This window comes from Tenrec ecaudatus (genome assembly GCF_050624435.1).
Source record: "Tenrec ecaudatus isolate mTenEca1 chromosome 14 unlocalized genomic scaffold, mTenEca1.hap1 SUPER_14_unloc_3, whole genome shotgun sequence".
In the NCBI taxonomy this organism is placed as follows: Eukaryota; Metazoa; Chordata; class Mammalia; order Afrosoricida; family Tenrecidae; genus Tenrec; species Tenrec ecaudatus.
The window spans coordinates 85115-102994 of record NW_027457646.1 but is presented as its reverse complement, the minus strand read 5'-3'; positions in this window follow the sequence as shown (position 1 = coordinate 102994).

Sequence of the window (17880 nt, the reverse complement as noted above, 5' to 3'; positions counted from 1 at the left end):
GAACCTCAACTAATTCTTGGGAACAGAGACTCTGTACACTCCGTCCATATTCTTTGGATTCTCCCTACATCATTCAATAGTTTGATAAATAATCCTTGAACATTGTAATCCGAGGCTTGGATTTTTTCTTCTGTTCTTTCAATTTATGATATGCTGACTGTACTCATTCCTTTTGCTTTCCTAATTCCAGGTCTTTACACGTTACAATATAATTCTTTACTTTATCTTCTCAAGCTGGCCTTTCAAATTTTTCTGTTCAACTCTTTTATTTCATCATTTCTTCCATTTGCTTTAACTGCTTTAGGTTCAAGAGCAAGTTTCCCAGTCTCCTCTGATATCCACTGTAGTATTTTCTTTCTTTCCTGGATTATTAATGATCTTTTTGAGGAGCCCCCAATAAAATGATTTGTGATAAATAAATAAATAGCCACAGGTGACATGACAAAAAAAAAAAAACATTGATGACCTTTATGCTATTTCACAAGTCTTCTGGTAGCTGATCATTAATGTTCAATATGTCCGAACCATTCTTGAGATAGGCTCTAAATTCAGGTGAGATATTGTGATAGTAAGGTTTCGTGTCAATTTAGCTTGACCAGGATCTTCAGAAGGTGCAGCTCACACTCTCCTTGGGGCTATTACCTATTTCATAGCTATAAGTAGACTGTGGAGAATGGGCTCACTCTTTTTCTTCCTGATGAAATGACCCTGGACCCTACGTCTGGCTTCTTGGGATGGCAATCACCATGAGACCTGCTGACCCTAAGAGCAGTCTGTGGCCTGCCAACTGCCTGTTGACATTGGATTCTCCCAACTCTGCTTCCACCAACCTGTGGTTTTCCTGTTTCTTGGGCTATTCCTCCAACAGCTTCAGGAGTCTGGAAGGGCCTCTAGTTTGCATCTGATTTATGGGCTGGAGTTGGACTGGGGTTTCTTGTTGTGTGGACTTCTTAATGTAAAATTCTTTATTGATATAAATTTCCTTCTTCTACATGTATCAGTATCACTGGTTTGTTTCTCTAGAAACCCCAGCCGACCACAAATATAATATAGACTGTATTTGGGCTCTTTTGCGTTCTTATTTTAATTTTCTTCAGGTTTGATTTGAACTTGCATATTAGTAATTGATAGTCTTTTACATAGTTGGCACCCGGTCTTGTTTTGTCTCAATGATATTGAGCTTCTCTATCATGTCTTCCCACAGATTTAATCAATTCCATTCCTGTGTTTTCTACATGTATATATGCCGCTCCTGTTGTTGAATAAAGGTGTTTGCAATGAGGAAGTTATTGCTCTTGCAGAATTCTTTCATGCAGTCTTCAGCTTCTTTTCGATCCCCAAAGCCATAGTTTCTAATTACTCTTCCTTCCTTTTTGTTTCCATGTGTGCATTCCAATTGTTAGCAATTATTAATGTATTTTCAGTACATGTGTGGTCAATTTCAGACTAAAGAAGTTGCTACAATTGTTCATTGGCTTTAGTGGTTTGTGAGAAAATTTGAATAATGGTTCTATTAACCGGCCTTCCTTGTGTATGAAGATAAATATTATTCTGTCACAGGCAGCATTGCACTTCAAGATAGATCTAAAAATGCTCTTTTTGAGGATGAAAGAGACATTCTTTTGAATTTGTCATTGTCAGCATAGTCATTCTTATCATTTTAAGATTCAAAGGGACTATTTCAACTCACCAATGCCTAGGATATTGATCTTTATAGGTCAGATTCCGTTTTTTTTATGATTTCCAATTTTCCTAGATTCTTATTTTGCACGTTTCATGTTCTGATTATTAATGAATGGTTGCAATGATTTTTCTCATTTTGAAGTATAATCCATTAGCAAATGAAGGTGCCAGAAGAAGCTTTAGTACACTTTGTTGCTAGATGCCTTCAAGTCAGTTCTTTCTCATAATAATGCCTACACAACAGAATGAAACATTGCCTCGTCCTGCCCCATACTCAAAAATTTTGTTATGTTTGAGTCCATTGTTGTAGGAATTGTCTCGATCCATTTGATCGGGTGTCTTCCTCTTTTTGCAACCCCTCCACTGTAATGTGTATGATGTCCTCCAGGGACTGGTCTGTCCTGATAACATCTGCAAAGTACATGAGATGAAGTCTCGCCATCCTATCTGCCAAGGAACATTTAGCTGCACTTCTTCTCAGACAGATTTGTTTGTTCTTCTCTCCACCCATGGTACTTTCAGTATTTTTTTGTCAGTACCTTAATTCAAATGCACCAGTTCTCCTTCAGTCGTTCTCATTCAATGTTCAAATTTCACATGCATAAGGTGTGGCGGAAAATGCCATGCCTTGGGCCAGGCGCAACTTAATCCTAAGTGAAATTCTTGATCTTCAGTACTTTAAAATGGTTATGTACAGTAGATTTGCCTAATGCAATATGTTATTTGGTTTTTTGATTGTTGTTTCCATGAGCATTAGCTGTGAATCTAAGCAAGACGAAATCCTTGATAACTTCAATATTTTCTCCATTTATTATGATGTTATCTACAGCTCCTGTTGTGAGGTTTTGAGTTATCATTAAGGTGGACTCTACTTTGAGGAAGCTCTCTTTCTCGGTGATATTTTGATTGTTTTGCAATCTGAGGGACTCATTTTCTGGCATTATATCAGACAATATTTTACTGCTATGCATAAAGTTTTCAATGGTGAATCCCTCAGAAGTGGACTGATTGTTTTGTCGTCCTGTCAGTTCTTAGTCTGGAAGCTGTGTTGAAATCTGTTCACCGTGGGTGATCCTGCCTGGTATTTGAAGTACTAGTGGACTAACTCCCAGCATCACAGCAAAGCACAAGCTACCACAGTGCAGCAAATTGACAGATGGGGCGCGGGAGGGGAGTTGTCATTGTTAGACACTGTTAATTTGGCTCTAACTCATAGCACCCACAGCCTGTTTCCTCACAGTTAATGTTGGAGACCATTTTTGCAGCCAGTATGCCAATTCATCCCATTGAGGACCTTCTTTTTTTCACCACTCCACTTTACCAAGTATGATATCCTTCTCTAGGGACTATGCTCAGCTGTTAAGATGTCCAAAGTATGTGATATGAAGTCTTGCCATTCTCACGTCTAGGAAGCATTCTGGCTCTACTTCCGCCAAGAAAGATTTGTTCCTTCTTCTGAAAGTCCATGGAATATTCAATATTCTTCACCAGCATCATAATTCAAAGACATCAACTTTTATTTTACCTTTCATAATTATTGTCCATTTTCAAGTACATATGAGGTGATTGAAAATGCCATAGTATGATAGTTATATAATTTTATGTCAGTTTGAAGATATGTAAAAGTGTAAGGTTGGTATCCAATCTGTCAATCACACCATAGCCTGATGGTGCCTCTTTGTGACCATGGCCTTCTCATAAGGAGGGCCCTGGGAACCTCCCCTTCTTTTTGCATTCACCTGACTGCTTCCTGCCCACGTTGAGAGCTGCCAGAGTCTTGCCATGCTTCCATCGACCTTGGGTCCACACGACATTGCAATCACTGGCCTTTGACATCCCTGCATTCTGCATCATTGCATGTAACTGCGTAAGTTGGAAAGGAACTTATGGGCTAGTGTTGGACTTATGGACTTGAGTTGGACTGGCCTGGGATATTTCCTTGAAATAGAAATACTATAATGACTTCTTGATTAAAAACTATTTATTGCACATATATGAGTGTCACTTGATTTGTGTCTCTAGTCAGCCTGGCTTACATCCAGTTCACTGCCATCAAGTTGATTCCAACCCTTAGCAATTCTATAGGACAGGGGAGAGATATCCCTGTGGGTTTCCAATACTGGAACTTTGTATGGGAGCAGAACTGCTGATCTTGTGTTGAGCAACCCAACTTGGTTGGTTCTGACACATTATGTTTGTAACCACTATACCACTAGGGCTCAGCTGTGCCTTATTCCTCAAAGTGACATCTTTTAACACTGGAAATTGGTCTTCAGCAAGATCTACCAGTGTACTCGGTCATATGACTTATTTTCTTTTTACACTGTTTTGAATGTGATGTGAGGGAAAATCTACAGAGTAAATTGATTTTCTTTACAATTCATGCAATGTTTTATGATATTGATTGCAATACCTACAATGCAATACTACTTTTCCTATTCCCTCCCTTTGTTTGCCGTTTCCATTGGTCTTTCGTTCCCATGCCTTCCTGCCTTCTGAGTAACTCCCTGACAAATGCTGGGCTCTGAATTGTACATCGTTGACAGTATAGGTCTCCTATTTGGGGGCTGAAAGTTGAGCCATGGAGGTGAGGTCAGGTGTCAAATGGGAATTCCACTAGTGCCTATCATATCCTAAGGTTAGTCTTCTTATTTTGACTTCTACATTTTCCCCAGGCTTAGGTTTCCCCACCCATAGGCTTAGGTTAGTGCACCCCTAGGCTTATGCTAGGGCACCCCTAAGCTTAGGCTAGGGCACCCATCGTCTTATACTAGGGCACCCCTAAGCCTAGGCTAGGGCACCCCTAGTCTTAGGCTAGGGCACCCCTAGGCTTAGGCTAGGGCAACCCTAGGCTTAGGCTAAGGCAGCCATAGGCTTAGGCTAAGGCTAGGGCTCCTCTATCCTAAGGCCTGGGCAATCCAAGCCTTAGGCTAGGGCACCCCTAGACTAAGGCTAGGGCACCACTAGGCTTAGGCTAGGGCACCCCTAGGCTTAGGCTAGGGCACCCCTAGGCTTAGGCTAGGGCACCCCTAGGCTTAGGCTAAGGCTAGGTCTCCCCTAGCCTAAGGCTAGGGCACCCCTAGGCTTAGGGTAGGGCATCCCTAGGCTTAGGCTAGGGCACCCCTAGGCTTAGGGTAAGGCAACCCATGGCTTAGGATAGGGCACCGCTAGGCTTAGGCTAAGGCTAGGGCTCCACTTGACTAAGGCTAGGGCACCCCTAGCCTTACGCTAGGGCACCCCTAGGCTTAGGCTAGGGCAACCCTAGGCTTACGCTAGGGCACCCATAGGCTTAGGCTAGTGCACCCCTAGGCTTAGGCTAGGACACCGCTAGGCTTAGGCTAAGGCTAGGGCTCCCCTTGCCTAACAGTAGGGCACCCCTAGGTTTAGGCTAGGGCACCCCTAGGCTTAGACTAGGGCACCCCTAAGCTTAGGCTAGAGCACCCCTAGGCTTAGCCTAGGGCACCCCTAGGCTTAGGCTAAGACTAGGGCTCCCCTAGCCTAAGGCTAGGGCACCCCTAGGCTTAGGCTAGGGCACCCCTAGGCGTAGGCTAGGGCACCCCTAAGCTTAGGTTAAGGCTAGGGCTCCCCTAGACTAAGGCTAGGGCACCACTAGGCTTAGGCTAGGGCACCCCTAGGCTTAGGCTAGGGCACCCCTAGGCTTAGGCTAGGGCACCACTAGGCTTAGGCTAAGGCTAGGTCTCCCCTAGCCTAAGGCTAGGGCACCCCTAGGCTTAGGGTAGGGCATCCCTAGGCTTAGGCTTGGGCACCCCTAGGCTTAGGCTAAGGCAACCCATGGCTTAGGATAGGGCACCGCTAGGCTTAGGCTAAGGCTAGGGCTCCACTTAACTAAGGCTAGGGCACCCCTAGCCTTACGCTAGGGCACCCCTAGCCTTAGGCTAGGGCAACCCTAGGATTATGCTAGGGCACCCCTAGGCTTAGGCTAGGGCACCCCTAGGCTTAGGCTACGGCTAGGGCTCCCCTAGTCTAAGGCTAGGGCACCCCTAGGCTTAGGCTAGGGCACCCCTAGGCTTGGCTAGGACACCGCTAGGCTTAGGCTAAGGCAAGGGCTCCCCTTTCCTAACCCTAGGGCACCCCTAGGCTTAGGCTAGGGCACCCCTAGGCTTAGACTAGGGCATCCCTAAGCTTAGGCTAGGGCACCCCTGGGCTTAGCCTAGGGCACCCTAGGCTTAGGCTAAGACTAGGGCTTCCCTAGCCTAACGCTAGGGCACCCCTAGGCGTAGGCTAGGGCACCCCTAGGCTTAGGCTAAGGCTAGGGCTCAGCTAGCCTAAGGCTTGAGCACCCCTAGGCTTAGGCTAGGGCAACCGTAGGCTTAGGGTAGGGAACCCCTAGGCTTAGGCTAGGGCACCCCTAGGCTTATGCTAGGGCACCCCTAGGCTTAGGCTAAGGCTAGGGCTACACTTGACTAAGGCTAGGGCACCCCAAGCCTTAGGCTAGGGCACCTGTAGGCTTAGGCTACGGCACCCCAAGGCTTAGGCTAGGGAACCCCTAGGCTTAGGCTACGGCTAGGGCTCCCCTAGTCTAAGGCTAGGGCACCCCTAGGCTTAGGCTAGGGCACCCCTAGGCTTGGGCTAGGACACCGCTAGGCTTAGGCTAAGGCAAGGGCTCCCCTTTCCTAACCCTAGGGCACCCCTAGGCTTAGGCTAGGGCACCCCTAGGCTTAGACTAGGACATCCCTAAGCTTAGGCTAGGGCACCCCTGGGCTTAGCCTAGGGCACCCTAGGCTTAGGCTAAGACTAGGGCTTCCCTAGCCTAACGCTAGGGCACCCCTAGGCGTAGGCTAGGGCACCCCTAGGCTTAGGCTAAGGCTAGGGCTCAGCTAGCCTAAGGCTTGAGCACCCCTAGGCTTAGGCTAGGGCACCCCTAGGCTTATGCTAGGGCACCCCTAGGCTTAGGCTAAGGCTAGGGCTACACTTGACTAAGGCTAGGACACCCCAAGCCTTAGGCTAGGGCACCTGTAGGCTTAGGCTACGGCACCCCAAGGCTTAGGCTAGGGAACCCCTAGGCTTAGGCTAGGGAACCCCTAGCCTTAGGCTAGGGCACCCATAGGCTTAGGCTCGGGCACCCCTAGGCTTAGGCTAGGCACCCCTAGGCTTAGGCTAAGGCTAGGGCTCCCCTAGCCTAAGGCTAGGGTACCCCTTGGCTTAGGCTAGGGCACTCCTAGGCTTAGGCAAGGGGACACCTAGGCTTATGCTAGGGCACCCCTAAGCTTAGGCTAGGGCACCCATCGTCTTATACTAGGGCACCCCTAAGCCTAGGCTAGGGCACCCCTAGTCTTAGGCTAGGGCACCCCTAGGCTTAGGCTAGGGCACCCCTAGGCTTAGGCTAGGGCACCCTTAGGCTTAGGCTCAGGCACCCATAAGCTTAGGCTAGGGCACCCCTAGGCTTAGGCTAGCGTACCCCTAGGCTTAGGCTAGGGAACACCTAGGCTTACGCTAGGGCTCCCCTAAGCTTAGGCTAGGGCACCCCTAGTCTTAGGCTAGGGCACCCCTAGGCTTAGGCTAGGGCGCCCCTAGGCTTAGGCTAGGGCACCCCTAGGCTTAGGCTAGGGCACCCTTAGGCTTAGGCTAGGGCACCCCTAGGCTTAGGCTAAGGCTAGGGCTCAGCTAGCCTAAGGCTAGGGCACCCCTAGGCTTTGGCTAAGGCACCCCTAAGCTTAGGGTAGGGCACCCCTAGGCTTAGGCTAAGGCACATATAGGCTTAGGCTAGGGCACCACTAGGCTTAGGCTAAGGCTAGGTCTCCACTAGACTAAGGCTAGGGCACCCCTAGGCTTAGTCTAGGGCACCCCTAGGCTTAGGCTAGGACACCCCTAGGCTTAGGCTAGGGCACCCCTAGTCTTAGGCTAGGGCACCCCTAGGCTTAGGCTAAGGCTAGGGCTCCCCTAGCCTAAGGCTAGGGCACCCCTAGGCTTAGGCTAGGGCACCCCTAGGCTTACGCTAGGGTACCCCTAGGCTTAGGCTAGGGCACCCCTAGGCTTAGGCTAGGGCACCCCTAGGCTTAGGCTAAGGCTAGGGCTCCCCTAGCCTAAGGCTAGGGGACCCCTAGGATTAGGCTAGGGCACCCCTAGGCTTAGGTTAGGGCACCCCTAGGCTTAGGCCTGGGCACCCCTAGGCTTAGGCTAAGGCTAGGGCTCAGCTAGCCTAAGGCTAGGGCACCCCTAGGCTTTGGCTAGGGCACCCCTAAGCTTAGGGTAGGGCACCCTTAGGCTTAATTAGGGCACATCTAGGCTTAGGCTAGGGCACCACTAGGCTTAGGCTAAGGCTAGGGCTCCGCTAGCCTAAGGCTAGGGCACCCCTAGGCTTAGGCTAGGGCACCCCTAGGCGTAGGATAGGGCACCCCTAGGCTTAGGCTAAGGCTAGGGCTCAGCTAGCCTAAGGCTTGAGCACCCCTAGGCTTAGGCTAAGGCAACCCTAGGCTTAGGGTAGGGAACTCCTAGGCTTAGGCTAGGGCACCCCTAGGCTTATGCTAGGGCACCCCTAGGCTTAGGCTAAGGCTAGGGCTCGACTAGACTAAGGCTAGGGCACCCCTAAGCTTAAGCTAGGGAACGCCTAGGCTTAGGCTAGGGCACCGCTAGGCTTAGGCTAGGGCACCCATAGGCTTAGGCTCGGGCACCCCTAGGCTTAGGCTAGGGCACCCCTAGGCTTAGGCTAAGGCTTGTGCACCCCTAGGCTTAGGCTAGGGGACCCCTAGGCATAGGCTAGGGCACCCCTAAGCTTAGGCTAGGGCACCCCTAGGCTTAGGCTAGTGCACCCCAAGCCTTAGGCTAGGGCACTCCTAGGCTTAGGCTAAGGCAAGGGCTCAGCTAGCCTAAGGCTAGGGCACCCCTAGGCTTAGGCTAGGGCACCCCTAGGCTTAGGGTAGGGCACCCCTAGGCTTAGGCTAGGGCACCCCTAGGCTTAGGCTAGGGCACCCCTTGGCTTACGCTAGGGCACCCCTAGGCTTACACTAGGGCACCCCTAAACTTAGGCTAGGGCACCCCTAGTCTTAGGCTAGGGCACCCCTAGGCTTAGGCTAAGGCTAAGGCTCCCCTAGCCTAAGGCTAGGGCACCCCTAGGCTTAGGCTAGGGCACCCCTAGGCTTAGGCTAGGGCACCCCTAGGCTTTGGCTAGGGCACCCATAAGCTTAGGGTTGGGCACTCCTAGGCTTAGGCTAGGGCAAATCTAGGCTTAGGCTAGGGCACCCCTTAGCTTAGGTTAGGGCACCCCTAGTCTTAGGCTAGGGCACCCCTAGGCTTAGGCTAAGGCTAGGGCTCTGCTAGCCTAAGACTAGGGCACCCCTAGGCTTAGGCTAGGGCACCCCTAGGCTTAAGCTAGGGCACTTGTAGGCTTAGGTTAGGGCACCCCTAGGCTTAGGTAGGGCACCCCTAGGCTTAGGCTACGGCTAGGGCTCCCCTAGTCTAAGGCTAGGGCACCCCTAGGCTTAGGCTAGGGCACCCCTAGGCTTAGGCTAGGACACCGCTAGGCTTAGGCTAAGGCTAGGGCTCCCCTTGCCTAACCCTAGGGCACCCCTAGGCTTAGGCTTGGGCACCCCTAGGCTTAGACTAGGGCACCCCTACGCTTAGGCTAGAGCACCCCTAGGCTTAGACTAGGGCACCCCTAGGCTTAGGCTAAGACTAGGGCTCCCCTAGCCTAAGGCTAGGGCACCCCTAGGCTTAGGCTAGGGCACCCCTAGGCGTAGGCTAGGGCACCCCTAAGCTTAGGTTAAGGCTAGGGCTCCCCTAGACTAAGGCTAGGGCACCCCGAGGCTTAGGCTAAGGCAACCCATGGCTTAGGATAGGGCACCGCTAGGCTTAGGCTAAGGCTAGGGATCCACTTGACTAAGGTTAGGGCACCCCTAGCCTTACGCTAGGGCACCCCTAGGCTTAGGCTAGGGCAACCCTAGGCTTATGCTAGGGCACCCCTAGGCTTAGGCTAGTGCAACCCTAGGCTTAGGCTACGGCTAGGGCTCCCCTAGTCTAAGGCTAGGGCACCCATAGGCTTAGGCTAGGGCACCCCTAGGCTTGGGCTAGGACACCGCTAGGCTTAGGCTAAGGCAAGAGCTCCCCTTACCTAACCCTGGGCACCCCTAGGCTTAGGCTAGGGCACCCCTAGGCTTAGACTAGGGCATCCCTAAGCTTAGGCTAGTGCACCCCTAGGCTTAGCCTAGGGCACCCCTAGGCTTAGGCTAAAATTAGGGCTTCCCTAGCCTAAGGCTAGGGCACCCCTAGGCGTACGCTAGGGCACCCCTAGGCTTAGGCTAAGGCTAGGGCTCAGCTAGCCTAAGGCTTGAGCACCCCTAGGCTTAGGCTAGGGCAACCGTAGGCTTAGGGTAGGGAACCCCTAGGCTTAGGCTAGGGCACCCCTAGGCTTATGCTAGGGCACCCCTAGGCTTAGGCTAAGGCTAGGGCTCCACTTGACTAAGGCTAGGGCACCCCTAGCCTTAGGCTAGGGCACCCTTAGGCTTTGGCTAGGGCACCCCAAGGCTTAGGCTAGGGAACCCCTAGGCTTAGGCTAGGGCACCCCTAGGCTTAGTTTAGGGCACCCATAGGCTTAGGCTCGGGCACCCCTAGGCTTAGGCTAGGGCACCCCTAGGCTTAGGCTACGGATAGGGCTCCCCTAGTCTAAGGCTAGGGCACCCCTAGGCTTAGGCTATGGCACCCCTAGGCTTAGTCTAGGGGACCCCTAGGCTTAGGCTAAGGCACCCCTAAGCTTAGGCTAGGGCACCCCTAGTCTTAGGCTAGGGCACCCCTAGGCTTAGGCTAGGGCACCCCTAGGCTTAGGCTACGGCACCCTTAGGCTTAGGCTCGGGCACCCATAGGCTTAGGCTAGGGCACCCCTAGTCTTAGGCTAGGGTACCCCTAGGCTTAGGCTAAGGCTAGGGCTCAGCTAGCCTAAGGCTAGGGCACCCCTAGGCTTTGGCTAAGGCACCCCTAAGCTTAGGGTAGGGCACCCCTAGGCTTAGGCTAGGGCACATCTAGGCTTAGGCTACGGCACCACTAGGCTTAGGCTAAGGCTAGGTCTCCACTAGACTAAGGCTAGGGCACCCCTAGGCTTAGTCTAGGGCACCCCTAGGCTTAGGCTAGGACACCCCTAGGCTTAGGCTAGGGCACCCCTAGTCTTAGGCTAGGGCACCCCTAGGCTTAGGCTAAGGCTAGGGCTCCCCTAGCCTAAGGCTAGGGCACCCCTAGGCTTAGGCTAGGGCACCCCTAGGCTTAGGCTAGGGTACCCCTAGGCTTAGGCTAGGGCACCCCTAGGCTTAGGCTAGGGCACCCCTAGGCTTAGGCTAAGGCTAGGGCTCCCCTAGCCTAAGGCTAGGGGACCCCTAGGATTAGGCTAGGGCACCCCTAGGCTTAGGTTAGGGCACCCCTAGGCTTAGGCTAGGGCACCCCTAGGCTTAGGCTAAGGCTAGGGCTCAGCTAGCCTAAGGCTAGGGCACCCCTAGGCTTTGGCTAGGGCACCCCTAAGCTTAGGCTAGGGCACCCCTAGTCTTAGGCTAGGGCACCTCTAGGCTTAGGCTAGGGCGCCCCTAGGCTTAGGCTAGGGCATACCTAGGCTTAGGCTAGGGCACCCTTAGGCTTAGGCTAGGGCACCCCTAGGCTTAGGCTAAGGCTAGGGCTCAGCTAGCCTAAGACTAGGGCACCCCTAGGCTTTGGCTAGGGCACCCCTAAGCTTATGGTAGGGCACCCCTAGGCTAAGGCTAGGGCACATCTAGGCTTAGGCTAGGGCACCACTCGGCTTAGGCTAAGGCTAGGGCTCCACTAGACTAAGGCTAGGGCACCCCTAGGCTTAGGCTAGGGCACCCCTAGGCTTAGGCTAGGACACCCCTAGGCATAGGCTAAGGCTAGGGCTCCCCTAGCCTAAGGCTAGGGCACCCCTAGGCTTAGGCTAGGGCACCCCTAGGCTTAGGATAGGGCACCCATAGGCTTAGGCTAGGGCACCCCTATGCTTAGGCTAGGGCACACCTAGGCTTAGGCAAGGGCACCCCTAGGCTTAGGGTAGGGCACCCCTAGGCTTAGGCTAGGGCACCCCTAGGCTTAGGCTAGGGCACCCCTAGGCTTAGGCTAGGGCACCCCTAGGCTTAGGCTAAGGCTAGGGCTCCCCTATCCTAAGGCTAGGGGACACCTAGGCTTAGGCTAGGGCACCACTAGGCTTAGGCTAGGGCACCCCTAGGCTTAGGCTAGGACACCCCTAGGCTTAGGCTAGGGCACCCCTAGTCTTAGGCTAGGGCACCCCTAGGCTTAGGCTAAGGCTAGGGCTCCCCTAGCCTAAGGAAAGGGCACCCCTAGGCTTAGGCTAGGGCACCCCTAGGCTTAGGCTAAGGTACCCCTAGGCTTAGGCTAGGGCACCCCTAGGCTTAGGCTAGGGCACCCCTAGGCTTAGGCTAAGGCTAGGGCTCCCCTAGCCTAAGGCTAGGGGACCCCTAGGATTAGGCTAGGGCACCCCTAGGCTTAGGTTAGGGCACCCCTAGGCTTAGGCTAGGGCACCCCTAGGCTTAGGCTAAGGCTAGGGCTCAGCTAGCCTAAGGCTAGGGCACCCCTAGGCTTTGGCTAGGGCACCCCTAAGCTTAGGCTAGGGCACCCCTAGTCTTAGGCTAGGGCACCTCTAGGCTTAGGCTAGGGCGCCCCTAGGCTTAGGCTAGGGCATCCCTAGGCTTAGGCTAGGGCACCCTTAGGCTTAGGCTAGGGCACCCCTAGGCTTAGGCTAAGGCTAGGGCTCAGCTAGCCTAAGGCTAGGGCACCCCTAGGCTTTGGCTAGGGCACCCCTAAGCTTATGGTAGGGCACCCCTAGGCTTAGGCTAGGGCACATCTAGGCTTAGGCTAGGGCACCACTCGGCTTAGGCTAAGGCTAGGGCTCCACTAGACTAAGGCTAGGGCACCCCTAGGCTTAGGCTAGGGCACCCCTAGGCTTAGGCTAGGACACCCCTAGGCTTAGGCTAAGGCTAGGGCTCCCCTAGCCTAAGGCTAGGGCACCCCTAGGCTTAGGCTAGGGCACCCCTAGGCTTAGGATAGGGCACCCATAGGCTTAGGCTAGGGCACCCCTATGCTTAGGCTAGGGCACACCTAGGCTTAGGCAAGGGCACCCCTAGGCTTAGGGTAGGGCACCCCTAGGCTTAGGCTAGGGCACCCCTAGGCTTAGGCTAGGGCACCCCTAGGCTTAGGCTAGGGCACCCCTAGGCTTAGGCTAAGGCTAGGGCTCCCCTATCCTAAGGCTAGGGGACACCTAGGCTTAGGCTAGGGCACCCCTAGGCTTAGGCTAGGGCACCCCTAGGCTTAGGTTAGGGCACCCCTAAGCTTAGGCTAAGGCTAGGGCTCAGCTAGCCTAAGGCTAGGCCACCCCTAAGCTTTGGCTAGGGCACCCCTAAGCTTAGGGTAGGGCACCCCTAGGCTTAATTAGGGCACATCTAGGCTTAGGCTAGGGCACCACTAGGCTTAGGCTAATGCTAGGGCTCCCCTAACCTAAGGCTAGGGCACCCCTAGGCTTAGGCTGGGGCACCCCTAGGCGTAGGATAGGGCAACCCTAGGCTTAGGCTAAGGCTAGGGCTCAGCTAGCCTAAGGCTTGAGCACCCCTAGGCTTAGGCTAGGGCAACCCTAGGCTTAGGGTAGGGAACTCCTAGGCTTAGGCTAGGGCACCCCTAGGCTTAGGGTAGGGCACCCCTAGGCTTAGGCTAAGGCTAGGGCTCCACTAGACTAAGGCTAGGGCACACCTAGGCTTATGCTAGTGAACCCCTAGGCTTAGGCTAGGGCACCGCTAGGCTTAGGCTAGGGCACCCATAGGCTTAGGCTAGGGCACCCCTAGGCTTGGGATAGGGCACTCCTAGGCTTAGGCTAGGGCACTCCTAGGCTTAGGTTAAGGCAAGGGCTCAGCTAGCCTAAGGCTAGGGCACCCCTAGGCTTAGGCTAGGGCACCCCTAGGCTTAGGGTAGGGCCCCCCTAGGCTTAGGCTAGGGCACCCATAAGCTTAGGCTAGGGCACCCCTAGGCTTAGGCTAGGGCACCCTAGGCTTACGCTAGGGCACCCCTAGGCTTACGCTAGGGCACACCTAAACTTAGGCTAGGGCACCCCTAGTCTTAGGCTAGGGCACCCCTAGGCTTAGGCTAGGGCACCCCTAGGCTTAGGCTAAGGCTAGGGCTCTGCTAGCCTAAGACTAGGGCACCCCTAGGCTTAGGCTAGGGCACCCCTAGGCTTAAGCTAGGGCACCCGTAGGCTTAGGCTATGGCTAGGGTTCTAGTAGATTAAGGCTAGGGCACCCCTAGCCATACGCTAGTGCACCCCTAGGCTTATGCTAGGGCAACCCTAGGCTTATGGTAGGGCACTCCTAGGCTTATGCTACGGCAACCCTAGGCTTATGCTGGGGCACCCCTAGGCTTAGGCTAGGGCACCCATAGGCTTAGGCTAGGACAGCGCTAGGCTTAGGCTAAGGCTAGGGCTCCCCTTGCCTAACACTAGGGCACCCCTAGGCTTAGGCTAGGGCACCCCTTGCTTAGACTAGGGCACCCCTAAGCTTACGCTAAGACTAGGGCTCCCTTAGCCTAAGGCTAGGACACCCCTAGGCTTAGGCTAGGGCACCTCTAGGCATAGGCTAGGGCACCACTACGCTTAGGCTAAGGCTAGGGCTCAGCTAGCCTAAGGCTTGAGCACCCCTAGGCTTAGGCTACGGCAACCCTAGGCTTAGTCTAGGGCACCCCTAGGCTTAGGCTAGGGGACCCCTAGGCTTAGGCTAGGGCACCCGTAAGCTTAGGCTAGGGCACCCATCGTCTTATGCTAGGGCACCCCTAAGCTTAGGCTAGGGCACCCCTAGTCTTAGGCTAGGGCACCCCTAGGCTTAGGCTAGGGCACCCCTAGGCTTAGGCTAGGGCACCCTTAGGCTTAGGCTCGGGCACCCATAGGCTTAGGCTAGGGCACCCCTAGGCTTAGGCTAGGGTACCCCTAGGCTTAGGCTAGGGAACACCTAGGCTTACGCTAGGGCACCCCTAAGCTTAGGCTAGGGCACCCCTAGTCTTAGGCTAGGGCACCCCTAGGCTTAGGCTAGGGCGCCCCTAGGCTTAGGCTAGGTAACCTCTAGGCTTAGGCTAGGGCACCCTTAGGCTTAGGCTAGGGCACCCCTAGGCTTAGGCTAAGGCTAGGGCTCAGCTAGCCTAAGGCTAGGGCACCCCTAGGCTTTGGCTAGGGCACCCCTAAGCTTATGGTAGGGCACCCCTAGGCTTAGGCTAGGGCACATCTAGGCTTAGGCTAGGGCACCACTCGGATTAGGCTAAGGCTAGGGCTCCACTAGACTAAGGCTAGGGCACCCCTAGGCTTAGGCTAGGGCACCCCTAGGCTAAGGCTAGGACACCCCTTTGGCTTAGGCTAGGGCACCCCTAGTCTTAGGCTAGGGCACCCCTAGGCTTAGGCTAAGGCTAGGGCTCCCCTAGCCTAAGGATATGGCACCCCTAGGCTTAGGCTAGGGCACCCCTAGGCTTAGGATAGGGCACCCATAGGCTTAGGCTAGGGCCCCCCTATGCTTAGGCTAGGGCACCCCTAGGCTTAGGCAAGGGCACCCCTAGGCTTAGGGTAGGGCACCCCTAGGCTTAGGCTAGGGCACCCCTAGGCTTAGGCTAGGGCACCCCTAGGCTTAGGCTAGGGCACCCCTAGGCTTAGGCTAAGGCTAGGGCTCCCCTATCCTAAGGCTAGAGGACACCTAGGCTTAGGCTAGGGCATCCCTAGGCTTAGGCTAGGGCACCCCTAGGCTTAGGTTAGGGCACCCCTAGGCTTAGGCTAGGGCACCCCTCAGCTTAGGCTAAGGCTAGGGCTCAGCTAGCCTAAGGCTAGGGCACCCCTATGCTTTGGTTAGGGCACCCCTAAGCTTAAGGTAGGGCACCCCTAGGCTTAATTAGGGCACATCTAGGCTTAGGCTAGGGCACCACTAGGCTTAGGCTAAGGCTAGGGTTCCCCTAACCTAAGGCTAGGGGACCCCTAGGATTAGGCTAGGGCACCCCTAGGCTTAGGTTAGGGCACCCCTAGGCTTAGGCTAGGGCACCCCTAGGCTTAGGCTAAGGCTAGGGCTCAGCTAGCCTAAGGCTAGGGCACCCCTAGGCTTTGGCTAGGGCACCCCTAAGCTTAGGGTAGGGCACCCCTAGGCTTAATTAGGGCACATCTAGGCTTAGGCTAGGGCACCTCTAGGCTTAGGCTAAGGCTAGGGCTCCGCTAGCCTAAGGCTAGGGCACCCCTAGGCGTAGGATAGGGCACCCCTAGGCTTAGGCTAAGGCTAGGGCTCCACTAGACTAAGGCTAGGGCACCCCTAGGCTTAGGCTAGGGCACCCCTAGGCTTAGGCTAGGACACCCCTAGGCATAGGCTAAGGCTAGGGCTCCCCTAGCCTAAGGCTAGGGCACCCCTAGGCTTAGGCTAGGGCACCCCTAGGCTTAGGATAGGGCACCCATAGGCTTAGGCTAGGGCACCCCTATGCTTAGGCTAGGGCACACCTAGGCTTAGGCAAGGGCACCCCTAGGCTTAGGGTAGGGCACCCCTAGGCTTAGGCTAGGGCACCCCTAGGCTTAGGCTAGGGCACCCCTAGGCTTAGGCTAGGGCACCCCTAGGCTTAGGCTAAGGCTAGGGCTCCCCTATCCTAAGGCTAGGGGACACCTAGGCTTAGGCTAGGGCACCACTAGGCTTAGGCTAGGGCACCCCTAGGCTTAGGCTAGGACACCCCTAGGCTTAGGCTAGGGCACCCCTAGTCTTAGGCTAGGGCACCCCTAGGCTTAGGCTAAGGCTAGGGCTCCCCTAGCCTAAGGAAAGGGCACCCCTAGGCTTAGGCTTGGGCACCCCTAGGCTTAGGCTAAGGTACCCCTAGGCTTAGGCTAGGGCACCCCTAGGCTTAGGCTAGGGCACCCCTAGGCTTAGGCTAAGGCTAGGGCTCCCCTAGCCTAAGGCTAGGGGACCCCTAGGATTAGGCTAGGGCACCCCTAGGCTTAGGTTAGGGCACCCCTAGGCTTAGGCTAGGGCACCCCTAGGCTTAGGCTAAGGCTAGGGCTCAGCTAGCCTAAGGCTAGGGCACCCCTAGGCTTTGGCTAGGGCACCCCTAAGCTTAGGCTAGGGCACCCCTAGTCTTAGGCTAGGGCACCTCTAGGCTTAGGCTAGGGCGCCCCTAGGCTTAGGCTAGGGCATCCCTAGGCTTAGGCTAGGGCACCCTTAGGCTTAGGCTAGGGCACCCCTAGGCTTAGGCTAAGGCTAGGGCTCAGCTAGCCTAAGGCTAGGGCACCCCTAGGCTTTGGCTAGGGCACCCCTAAGCTTATGGTAGGGCACCCCTAGGCTTAGGCTAGGGCACATCTAGGCTTAGGCTAGGGCACCACTCGGCTTAGGCTAAGGCTAGGGCTCCACTAGACTAAGGCTAGGGCACCCCTAGGCTTAGGCTAGGGCACCCCTAGGCTTAGGCTAGGACACCCCTAGGCTTAGGCTAAGGCTAGGGCTCCCCTAGCCTAAGGCTAGGGCACCCCTAGGCTTAGGCTAGGGCACCCCTAGGCTTAGGATAGGGCACCCATAGGCTTAGGCTAGGGCACCCCTATGCTTAGGCTAGGGCACACCTAGGCTTAGGCAAGGGCACCCCTAGGCTTAGGGTAGGGCACCCCTAGGCTTAGGCTAGGGCACCCCTAGGCTTAGGCTAGGGCACCCCTAGGCTTAGGCTAGGGCACCCCTAGGCTTAGGCTAAGGCTAGGGCTCCCCTATCCTAAGGCTAGGGGACACCTAGGCTTAGGCTAGGGCACCCCTAGGCTTAGGCTAGGGCACCCCTAGGCTTAGGTTAGGGCACCCCTAAGCTTAGGCTAAGGCTAGGGCTCAGCTAGCCTAAGGCTAGGCCACCCCTAAGCTTTGGCTAGGGCACCCCTAAGCTTAGGGTAGGGCACCCCTAGGCTTAATTAGGGCACATCTAGGCTTAGGCTAGGGCACCACTAGGCTTAGGCTAATGCTAGGGCTCCCCTAACCTAAGGCTAGGGCACCCCTAGGCTTAGGCTGGGGCACCCCTAGGCGTAGGATAGGGCAACCCTAGGCTTAGGCTAAGGCTAGGGCTCAGCTAGCCTAAGGCTTGAGCACCCCTAGGCTTAGGCTAGGGCAACCCTAGGCTTAGGGTAGGGAACTCCTAGGCTTAGGCTAGGGCACCCCTAGGCTTAGGGTAGGGCACCCCTAGGCTTAGGCTAAGGCTAGGGCTCCACTAGACTAAGGCTAGGGC